This window comes from Nannobrachium achirus (assembly GCF_963921795.1).
Source record: "Nannobrachium achirus genome assembly, chromosome: 18".
In the NCBI taxonomy this organism is placed as follows: domain Eukaryota; kingdom Metazoa; phylum Chordata; class Actinopteri; order Myctophiformes; family Myctophidae; genus Nannobrachium; species Nannobrachium achirus.
The window spans coordinates 10,876,209-10,888,948 of NC_137825.1; the positions used below are offsets into that span (position 1 = coordinate 10,876,209).

The 12,740-nt window shown below is 42.7% G+C and overlaps 1 protein-coding gene across 1 annotated transcript in view; it reads right to left on the bottom strand.

Annotated features, from left to right (window-relative positions):
• The window catches only part of LOC308302865 (dynamin-binding protein-like), a gene marked incomplete at its 3' end in the record, with an annotated part of 53,122 nt that extends 40,767 nt beyond the window's left edge, over positions 1–12,355 (bottom strand). Inside the window, exon 1 of the mRNA XM_080747182.1 lies at positions 12,199–12,355. The remainder of the gene's footprint in view (positions 1–12,198) is intronic.
• Positions 12,356–12,740: the final 385 nt, after the last annotated feature.

Consider the following 12,740-nt stretch of genomic DNA (forward strand, 5'->3'; position numbering starts at 1 on the left):
TGCCTCACACTACAGAAACAGCAGATAGGCTCCTGCACTATGGGCCTCATGGCTCGGCAAGGTTTACTTATTAATTATTACACCTAAAATTAATATGTACCGTATTTGTACACAGACCACCACCCCATCTAAAAGTATTTTCTGACTCCTGGCCCTGTACTTTTTTCCAAGGTTTCTTAGCGGATCTACAAGCTTGTAGAGCTTCACATATCCGACCCTCGCGTGTCTTATAGTGGCTTTGTTTTCATAGACCCAGTTGCGTATTTTCCTCTCAAAATCTGGCAAGACTGACGATGAGGATGATGAGGATGATGAAGATCCAGCACCGCACCCTCACACACACAACATGAGGAGGACAGGAGGACTCTAATAGTTCTCATATGAGCCGCTAGGTTACGTAACCACATCATGTCTCTCTCTCTCTCTCTCCTGTGAGACTTTCACCAAAACACATGAACTCACAGCAAAACCTCCATGTGAGAGAATCTATCCGCCCTGCACTCCCAACCCAGTGAACCCACTGCACCACTCTGCTTCTTAAAAAAAGTTCTCAAACCTTTACATTTCAAGGACCCTGAGAGGATGCTTGATGGAACCAAATGGACCCTAGCGGGTCGCCAAATAGTTGTGAATTTTATTTATTTATTTATAATAACCACTTTAACCCCTCCCACGACCCCACTTTGGCTGGCAACCCATAGTTTGAGAACCGCTACTTTAAGACAAAGGGGTCCTACATTGACCCTTACAAGTGAAGTCTGTAACTCTAACAGTATACAAATGCAACCAAATGGACCCAATACACCGTGGCGCGTTGTTGTGAGCTTGTAAATACAATCTATTGTCACTGTGAATACAGGTGTATGCCTTTGGATTTCGACTTGCCCGCTGAGGTCTGGGCACAAAAAAAGGTTTGAAAACGACACTGGTCTGAAGCATCTCTGTCCTCTAGGGAACCTGTGCTGTGCCTGTAACCAATTGCTTGGAGAGAACATCATCAAAAGACACTATGAATGCAATGCATGCCCTTATAACAGCAAACTGTGGATGGACCAAGGGAAAAACACATATTTAACATGTTTATTAGCATTCACATTTAGCAAAAGAAAATCTTGAACACAAACAATGGTAGATGCAAACTTCAACAACAATAATTCATGGTATAGATCATGGGTACAGGAAGCATCACCACCTCCATATTGCTTCTGCCAATTATCACTGACACTGACTGAACAGAGTTTTACCAATGTCTTAGCTCTTGGCTTGGGCATTCCTGCAATCTGCAGGCCTCTCACAACTGATTTATGGACATTACAGAGGCTTCCAAATATGAATACAAGCAGTTTACATGTGTAACCAAGCTGTATGATAGCATCCTTAAGACCTTGGTATTTAAGCACTGTGGTAAGGAATGCCTCTTCCAGACTGTGGTCAAATGTACATGCCACTTTCAAAATTGTCACTTATCTCCTGTCCTCATCATCAACATCTGGTGTATTAGCTGTGACATGATCTGAAAAGGCATCATTTTCATTATTGTGCATGAACATGGCAGTTGAAAAATAGATTTTGGTAGGCGACGAAACATATGAACTTATATGTCCGTAACTAGTAGGTCAGCAATTCTGTTGTGTCTACCAATGCACATTGAACACACACACACACACACACACACACACACACACACACACACACACACACACACACACACACACACACACACACACACACACACACACACACACACACACACACACACACACACACACACACACACACACACACACACACACACACACACACACACACACACACTAGACACGCAACAGGTTTTCTCGGGTCACAGACAGTCCACCACACTGATATCACTGCGAGGCTACAACACCAACCCACAGCCAATTATATCAGCATCCAGGGTACCACACATATACGACTGAGTGCATCAAGCAGTCACCAGGGACATGGGACACCTAGGGAACATTAAATCTGTAAGATTTGACAGTCACCTGGCCATGTAAATGGCTGACTCATATGGCGATTACCTCAGGGCTACAGGTTTACATTAATGTCCCCCCCCCACCCTTAGCTTACACAAAGTACTTTAGGGCAGTGGCTCTCAGAGTGGGGGACCCCAGGGGTACTTGAATGAGTTCCAGGGGGTCCCCACTCCCCAGCTAAATTATTGATAGTTAGGAACCAAATGGATCCTTACACATCCATAACTCTGAGTGCACACTGCACACTCTGAGTGTTTTGGGGGTCCATCATGGCCATATGCATTCCAAACTGGGGGGTCTTGAAATTAAGAAAGTTCAAGAACCTCTGGTTTTAATTTAACCAGGATATCCTGTTGGTTATTAAATCCTTATCCCACCTGTGAGCTGGGTTACACAGCTTGCCATCTATCTATACCGGTGGTTTTCAACCAGTGGTCCGGGGACCACCAGTGGTCCAGGTGGTCCCCAGCTAAATGATGGAGAGTTGGTAGTAAGAACCAAATGGACCCTCGTAGATCTTTAACTCTTGAGTTAAAGACCTTGCGGGTCCATTTTGGTTTCAATTCAGGCTCTCAAGAGTTAAACATCTGCATTCTTAATTTACAAGAAGTCTACACAATTAGAGAATGACAGAAGAATTGTGATCATTTTTTTTTATCAACGTTTGCCTGTTATCTCTCCTATTGGTAATACAGCATGAAATTCAAAATCTACTAGTGTTGATATGAAACGGGTTGAAAACCACTGATCTATACTAAGATACTTCCATTCACTGTTGAGTCTGACGTGTCAAGGTGCAGCGCATTTTGAGCCTGTAGATCTGCTACTTTCATTGAATGTTCACCTACTATGACATGCCCATACACCAGTGTTTATGTTGTGATTGAGCATAGTATTTACATACTGTATATGGTATATTCACAATCACCAAGTCTCATCATCTCATTCTCATAATTTCCATGTTCAGTCAGTGAAGTCAGTCCCTGCTGCCCGTGGTAACTTGGATTCAGTTTGATCGCAAGCTCACAGCAGAATGTGAGGAATGCTGCTGTTCTTTCTATGCTTCTGACCTGCCAAGAACTCACTGGAAGATTACACAACGCCATAGAAAGGAGAATAAATTGATACTAGGCTACTTTCCCAAGCTAGAATTCACTTTAGCCATGATGCAACACTGCACTAAACATGTCATAATTCATAGCACGGCTTGTTAGTTTATATCAGATTATTTTGCTACATTATATCATCTCAGTCTGATTTATCTTCTAGTAGGGATGGAACAGTTAAATGGTTAACCGTTAACCATTTAAAAGAAATGTGTGTCACTAACAGCTTAGGACTAAATAACACATTTATATATTATTATTTTATTTTTGTGGCTTTTCTGCCTATATTTCATAGTGGAGATGGACAGGACAGAGGGAGAGAGACATGGAGAGAGACACACAGCAAAGATTCGTTGGGAACGGGACATCGAACCAGCGATGAGCTCTCAGGCTGCGTTAGAGCCTAGGTGCCCGGACCGCTAGGCTAGGCCTTAGTAACAGAATATTAATGTATTAACTAATTTAAATATGTAAAAAAAAATTGATAAAAGAATAATCATTTCAAGATAGAAGAAAACAGCCATACAGAATGAGATATACCGGTAGACCTAATGTATGTTACAATACATGTTTTAGGCCTTATTTGAACTGCCCACATATTAGGACTGCAACTTTATTTATTGCTATGCAGTTAACCGCGGTTAACTGCCCACATTCCAAAGGTTACATGTTTACAAAAAATGCTTCAAATGCCCATCCCTATACGTGATTCATCACTGTTGTGAAAACTAATGTAGCAATTTCACAATAAAGGAAGACAGAATAGTTTACCCTAGAGTATAGCTCCTCTGGTTTTATAGTGAGTGCAAATAGATGATGCCTGATCAATGGATATCACAGTCCTGATATGATGGGTCTAGTTGTTTAGACATGAATGTGTATGTTTGGACCTGGTGCTGACGCGAGGAGCTCATTCGGCTGATGATTCTCGCAGGTGGGATTTATGTCTCTTTGAAGTGAGCGGGATCTCTGCGATCCGTTCCTTTTCAAAGAGCCGTTCAAAATACTACATGTAAAAAGTACAAACATTCTTTACTACAATGTACAAAATACACAAGTAGAAGTGTAATTAAAATGTACTTGAGTAAAAGCACTAAAGTATTGGTATCAAAATGCACTGAGTAGTTCACCCCCCAAAATGACGTTTTTTCTATTAATTACTCGTGCCATGGAGACTTGAGTTCAATAATGTATTGTAGGCCTATTTGTCGCATTCCTAAGACAAAAATATGATTATAGTACATTTAGCCCCATATTGAGTAGAAAGTACTCAATATGCAGAACGTCACATTTCACAGGTTTTCCAATTAATAACATTTGGAAAAATCATTTGAAAATAGCAGATCTACAAGCTCACAATGTGTCGCAACGTGATACATTGTGAGCTTGTAGATCGGCTAATATTGTCAAATGGCGGAAATGTATATGGCCAAAATGTAGGCCTATATAGGGTTGAAGTGATTTGTAATTATAATCAAAATCTAGAAAGTAACAAAATAACTAAAAGTAACAAAAATGAGACAGTATTTTGAACGGCTCTTTGAAAAAGAACGGATCGCAGAGATCCGGCTCACTTCAAAGAGCCATAAATCCCACCTGCAAGAATCATCGAGCCGAATGAGCTCCTCGCGGTGCTGACGTGTTGTGCTTCGTGTAACGTGTGCAAAAACTGACACACAAACGGGGTCAGATATCGCCATCAGCCCTGACAGGAGATACTGGCTCTCAATAATTCAACAGGTGTACTTCTTGGACAGACAGTGATCTGGGGTCTCTCTGGCCAGCATTTCATATGCAGCGCCCGCCACAGAACATAATATCACAGCCCCTGGATGAGACTTAATTAACTTGAGAGTTAGGGGGCCGTATATCCGATGAAAGCGGTGCAGAGTGCTTTAAGGCCAAGGTGGAGTGGAGGAGCGCTTCGGATATCACGTCCAGAGCGCTCACATACAGCGTTTACTGATGCATGCGCCGTCTGAACTGTGGCTGCATGCGCTCAAACATTATGTGTGAGTTAAGGGGGTCCTTTAAATTAAACATTTTGAGAACCACTGATCTAAAAAATAAATAAATATTCTATTTATAACGATTGTTTAAGTGCAGTTAGCACAATAATAATGTAAATACTAAATACTAGTACTGTAAAAAGTATAAAACGGTAGTGCAACGTCAACTGAACCATTCAAAATACAAAATAATTCTTCACTGTTAATGAAATCTCATCAGGTGATAAATTACAGTGCATGGTATGGGAATACCATAGACTGGAATACTGTCCGGTACCGATAACAGAATTTTAGGCAGCATATCGGCAGCTATTCTAATTTCTAATACTGGTATCAGTATTGGAACAACTGTAGCTCTAACTATGGTAAACATAGGTCAGGAAAAAAACAACATTGCATGGATGCACCTGAGACATATCCTCAGTGATGTAGCCCAAGGTCATAACGGTTTCGGGTCTCGCAACATCATACCCCTCGCTCAGGTGACCCAGCCGGGGTGATCAGACCCTGACTTTACGTCCCAGTAGCTAGCTACCCACGATCAGTCCTGTCCCATTAGGGAAAGACAGGGCCACACTCCGCTGCTCCAGAACTACTCAGACTGGGAGAGGCAATAAGGTATGGGAACAAGACAGTGTAGCTCTAACTACGGTAAACATCAGGTCATAAATGAGCAGGTTGTCAGACAGACACAGCCAGGAGGATCAAAGAGTCACTGATGACCAGTGCTCCTCTACAAAACTATTTTCTGCTCGAAGCACTCAGAGAAAATTATGGACGCAGAGAGGAGAGCACTGAAGAGCACTGCTTGCTGATGGGAAGAGGAGAGTGTCTTCTTTACAAGTGAAAAGCATGACAGAAACACCCCCGGTGTTATACATTTAGAACCTGCAGTGTCCCTGGAGCCTTTGAGAAGAGTAAACTGGAAGAGTGAACGTAGATATGTAGATAGATGTCATAGATATGTTGTAGATGACTGACATCACAGACTGGCCACAAATTCAACATCCACTTCGTTATTTACACCCTGTCTTAATGTTAAAAGATCTACAAGCTCGTGACACGGCGCAATGCAATGCATTGTGAGCTCGTAGATCAGCTATTTTCAAAATGAATTGATGGCCTACTTTTGCCCCCCGCACCACTGAGCAGATGACAGCTGGCTCTAACGTAGCTTGACATCACGTTGTGGGTTCGAGTCCAGTTCCCAACTTTCCAGCGATCTTTTCCATATGCCTTTCCCCATCTCTCTCTCCCTGTTTCCTGTCCATCTTCACTTGTTTGTCGTTAAATACTCGTTAAGTGGCAAAGTCCTTGACGTTGTTGTGTTTAGCCGAGGAGGAGGACAGCTCTACCTAACTGTCAAACTGTCACTCCTCAACTGACACAGAGCAGCTCCTGTTGTGTCCAAATCACACTGAGCACTTCATCAGTCACCACTAGCAGGGTTGCCATTTGGGGAGAGAAACAAGCGGCCAGGTCAACACAAACAAGCCCAAAAGAAGTGACTATACTAGGCCACATGATCACTCACACTGGGGGACCCCAGCAACTACGCTTTATCCCGATATACATCGGCTATTTGAAAATAGCAGATCTACAAGCTCACCAACGCATCACTTTTGCGACACGTCGGTGAGCTTGTAAATCTACTATTTATTTCGAAAATCTTGGGAGTTCAAAAAGTGAAATATTTTATTTTATACATTTATGAAACAAATCTTGTGTGGGGGTCCCTGGCACAAAATATTTTCAGAAGGGGGTCCACGGCTAAATACAAATTATTAATGGGGGGGGTCCTTGACATGACAATGTTTGAGAACCACTGGTTTTCATGCATCCTCCCGCACGGAGCGGTCGTACCACAAATGAACCAATGTGTTTCATTTTGCAGTCAGACAGTAGCTATTGTAAAGTGTCACAATGTGACTGATGAAAGTCCATTATGAAACCAAAATGTGTCTATTTTGAGCAACATTGTCCCAAGCCGTCTAGTCTGTCAGCTGGCAACATCCAGCACAAAACATCCAAACTATAATCTCTCTCAAATCCAACAACACACACTGGAGATCAATGTATACTCCATCGACCATCATCACAGTGTGGGGTGTTCGCTTCATCATTCACAAAGTACGGTAAGTAAGCCTTGCAGAGTGAGCCATGTGGCGCAGAGCCTATCTCCTGTTTCTGTAGCGTGAGGCAGCAGGCTTGATGTACACTCCCTGGGCATGATGCTAGTATGTCGCAGGGTCATCATACTATCAATCCAACCTTTGGTGCTGAGGGGAGGCACTGGGCACTGGCTCGTTTTTGGAGCGGTGAAAGCGCTCCCAATGAACAGGTATATCCGTGGGTATGTGGCTGGGTGGCTGGCTGGGTGGCTGGCTGGCTGGCTGGCCGTGTCCGTAGCCTGGGCAATACCTTGAGTGGCCACACACAACACAGTAGTTAAAGGAGGGGCGCTGTTTTGTGCAGGCCAGGCACACTCACCACTCACTCACAGGCACAGTTTACACTCACTCACTCACTCACATAGGGTACAGCTGCTCAAATTCACCGCTCCACTTCGAACCGAGGTTTGATTTTATATTCTTCTTTGGTATGACCCAGGCGGGGATCGAACCCTGACCTCCCAATCTCAGGACGGACACTCTAACCACAAGGCCACTGAACTGATCACACGTACAATACAGAAAAGCATTCATCTGATGTAGACACACACATCATTGATATGCCCCCAGCAGACTACAGTATACTAACCTAGGCTCCCCAAATGTTCTCACTCTAAAGTAAACCAAGCTTGTTGTAGACGGGCTATTTTTGCCCAATGTTTGCTCCCAGAGTAGGTACGCTAGTGTTCATCGTGTGGTTACACACCCCACAATGGGTCAAAAATGGGTTGAAATAAATATCAAAAATGTTTGAAAACTTTTGAATAATTCTGTTCATTTAAATCTTTTTATGTTCTCTTCTGGGGGTCCCTGGCACAAATCATTTCCAGATGAGAGTCCGTGGCCAAATAATACATATCAATTTGGGGGGTCCTTTTGACATGAAAGGGTTTGAGAACCACTGCTCTAGAGGACAATACATTTATTATTCTGCATGACAGGTGTGAATCGACAGCAGCACTTATGAATGCTTTATTCTTTTTGTCTGTGGAAAACATTAGTATAATTCTTACGGTTACGAGAAATGTTCAACAAGGGATATTTTAATGGCATGTCACGGCCGGCAGAGGTTCAACTATAGCCAGATACTGGCTTCAACACAAGGCGAGTCACAGTTCTAGAAGTACCTCAATGGAGAGAGCCAAAGAGGCCTGTAGTGCTGCTGAATAGAGAAAGAAATGTATGTACGTATGTAGGCAATGCTTAAAAGCCACAATGTTGGCTTTGTTCGTCTGTGTCTATTTCAGATTTGGCACTTTTTTTCCACCCTGTATCGTATACCGTGTGGTAGTCACGATTATTACATTTTTACAGTCCGATTAATTGTCATTTGTTTGATCGACATGTGATTGTGATTAACGATTGTAATTGTGTTTCATTCGTTGAACATTGGAACATTATGAATAAAAAATGACATCTCTGTCATGGCTTTAGTATAATTTATTTAAAAAAAGAAAACGGAATAGTGGAAATAGGCGAGTGTCACACATTTTTTAGCTTGTAGATCAGCTATTTCCGCTATAAATAAATAATGTTTGAAAATATATTAACATTTATCAACATGGCAATGATTATGACAATAATCACAATTATGCAAGAAATAATTGTGATTATGCCAAATAATTCGATTTTGTAATAATTGTGACAGGCTGGCCTCCCGTGGGTTGATCAGAGAAGTGAACCACTTGCTCAAATAAAAATAGAACATACTGTGCTCAATAAAGAACTGTAAAATAAGACTATCATGCGAAGAAAGAAGAACTGAAATGCTTGCTAAAGGGTTTGTTTTAACCAGACAAATGATTGCACCAGAACCACAGAAAGGCATTTCAATCACTGTTGAAATGACAAGACTTGACTGGCAAACCTCAGTTTGTCTTTGCTGAGGCCTTTACAATCCTCCACTACCATAGAGGGATGTGAAGACATCTGATTCTGAAGCTATGATGCAGGTGCTGAATGAAAGAGGAACAGATTTTACTGCTGATGGACGGAGCTTTATGCATGATAAGAAAAGAAGGCAGTTGTTTGATGCTTAAAGACGCAATCTGTAATTTACACAATTTGACAATAACATTACGAAAGAAGTAGAAGAGGTATACTGATTCACATGAATACTTTGAGGAAAATAACCATTTAGGTGTTCCTCAAACGATGAAAATATTGGAATTATAGACCTGTCCTGTAGGCTACTATCCGAGGCTTGTTTCTATAGTGGTCCATAAAACTAGTAAGACGCCCTAAGGGCGAGCAGCGACCTCGCTTCCGCCTGGGTGACGGCAGACTGCTTGGCAAGCGCTGTCGCTTTGGCATGGGATCAACTTTGACCAAAAAAATGCACAGACCTTGTTGATTGTGACGGAGGGACGGATATGATCTGCAGGTTTTCATACTAAGTCAAAAGATGAAGAGTCACAGCATGTCGCAGGGCAGTGCGTTATGATGATGACTAGTTTCAGTTGTGACCGCGGCAAACATAAAGGCATGGGTATAAATCAGCCTTGACGCTACAACACATGACCCGAAGGTCATGTAGCGTTACCCAGCCATCAATGGAGAGACATGCACTGCTGACTCATTGAACAAACTGTTTGAGAACACTTACTAACTTAATAACACTTGTTAGTAACGGTACAATCTGTCAAGAAAGACAGATTCAACCGATGGGTTCCCGATTTAGACTAGTTAACTGAATAGTCTCAACTGGTCCTCTAATAATGCAGTGGTTCTCAAACTGTGGGTCGGGACCACCAGGGGGTCCCCAAGTCCTTTTTGGAAATGGGGGGGGCAGATGATGATTAGCTTAATCTGCAGCATTGTTTTCTCAATCAACAGTTAACTAACCAACATACATGTTTGAGAAAGGTTTGAGAACCAATCCTCTAATGTTTATGTAACTGCAGTCATAATCACGGAGCATAATATGGTGCAGAGTGTGACGGAGAGAGTCGCAGCCCCAGCCTTGAAGCCTCAAAAGTCTAGTATCTCCCCCGGACCAAAGAGATGTCTCTTTGGTCTAATGGTTAAGATATTGGACTTTGGCGTGGGAGACCCGGGTACGAAACCGGGTGGGGAGGTTCGGATCACCTCCGTTACAATGCTGCCGTGAGCCGGATTCGGGCTTCCCCGTATAGGAGGAGGTCAAAGGGGGGTGAGTGTGACGGAGAAAGTCGCAGCCCCAGCCTTGAAGCCTCAAAAGTCTAGTATCTCCACCAGACCAAAAAGATGTCTCTTTGGTCTAGTGGTTAAGATATTGGACTTTCGCGTAGGAGACCCAGGTACGAATCCGGGTGGGGAGGTTCGGATCACCACCGTTACAAGAGCATCCTGAGTGGAATGCAGGGCATGGATGACCAACTGACCACAGATGAAACAAATGATTGATCTTCACGTAGCGAGGCTGACCAGTGACTGGATAAGGTCGCTATAGATTCCACTTCCCGGTGCTTGCAGGCAATGTATTCCAATGTGCTTGTCAATGTATTCCCAAAACCTGGTGGCTGGTAGTACATGTAATTTCCCCCACTCCCCTCCCCTTCCTGCACCAACTCTGCCCTTGAGCAAATCACAGAGCCCTAAAATAAATCTAGGGGTGCTGCACTGTGCCTGAACCTGAGCTCCTCTGACACAGTGGTTCTCAATGTGGGGTCCAGGCAGGCAGGGACCCCCAGGGGTCCTCGAGGGGGTTCCAGGTGGTCCCCAGCTAAATTAACCGAGTTGTTTGTACTTGGACCGTTTTTTGTCTACACCAATTCTCTGTGTCAAAAATAGCAGATATACAAGCTCACAACGTGTCACAATGCAGAATGTTCCCATGGAAGATAGAGTCAGGCAGACAGACTGTCAGACAGGCAGGCAGACAGACAGACAGACAGACGGACAAAGACAGAAAGATAGACAAACAGATAGATAGATACATGTTACATCTACATACAGTATAATCCAGTACTGTGGACAGTGAAGGAACTCTGGACCAAATGACATTATCAGGGATGAAAGCATGTCTTAACAGACAGATAAAATAAAAGTCTTCAAATCAAATGGGGTCCTTGAAAATAAAAAGGGCTTGAGAAGCACTGCTCTGAAATTATGAGCCACGGACCACCATTTGATGAGATTTAGACTCTCAGACCCAAATCATCTTGTTATCATTGGATAAGATTGTGTCCAGACTGTCCACAATTCCATGCTACATTGATGTGGTACCATAGGACAGATAACAGGCAAAACGTTGATGACAATATCAATTCTTCTACATTCTCTAATTAAGAGTTATAAATATCTATAAGGGTCCATTTGGTCACCAAATCGCCATTATTTAGCTGGGGACCACCTCCCAGAACTCCCTTGAGGACCACCGGTGGTCCCCGGACCACTGAATTGTATAGCAAAGCTGTGTGCAAAAGTGTATCATGTGCAGCCTTTATAGGACAAGACAGAGATACACCAATGATGACCTTGGGTTAATTTACAAATACAAAGTGACATTCATCTTCTTTTCCCATCACTGTGTCAGGAGTTCCATTCATAAAACACTTCTAATGTCCACCTCACTGACAGCAAGCGTTACTAAACCCTGGAAAATATACCACGGTCCGCCCCAAAACCACTGTCAGCAGTATCATGTCAGACCTTCACCGTTTAGCTTTCAGAAAGAGCTAGAATTATACATATGTAATGTTTTAAACAGGTATAGGAGAGAGGAAACTACTATTGTGTCTTGTTTAATAACAGTATATTAACTAGTAGATACAGCTATTAGTTCAAAGCAAAAAAACTGTCAAAAAAGTTTCCAAGGCTATTGGAAAGAAGTCCTTCATGGGAAGAATTGGCTTTTTTCTTTTAACACATTTCCTTTGCAAAGAAAACAAACATTAAAACACCAACAAGAAGACATTATTAGCATGTCTCTTACCTGTTTTAATGCGTAGAGCAACAAATGGATCCGTTACATTCACCCATGAATCATTATCCAACTTTTTTTTAAACGTGATGAGGTGGGAGTAGTTTTTCTTTCCCTTTAGCAGTCCAGCATCAGCTCAACACTCCTCCCAGTCCATTGAAGAGGTAAACACGTTAATTCTCCCTGCCAGCAACTCGTTGTTAACGTTGTTGTATTGAGCTGTTGTGAAGTTAAAGTGTTGTTTTGTTGTATCGCAGTGCAGTGGCAGCCCCACAGTGAGTGAGTGAGTGAGTGACTGTCTGCCCTGTGAGAATCAGCTGTCAACTCTACTGCACTTCATTCACATCCCATGGCTGGGAGGGACGCTCCGCGCTGTGATTGGTTCGTTTGGTTTGTAGTCGGTCGATTCCATTGGGCGGCAAAATGTAATGAATCACAGTCATGTTATAAAAATTGTGTAATAAATTAATATATGGCAGCAACTGTCATTATTTTCTGAAGGGTTATTGAATTATCAAAAACTTTTGGGGGATTGGACACAAGCCCTATTTTAT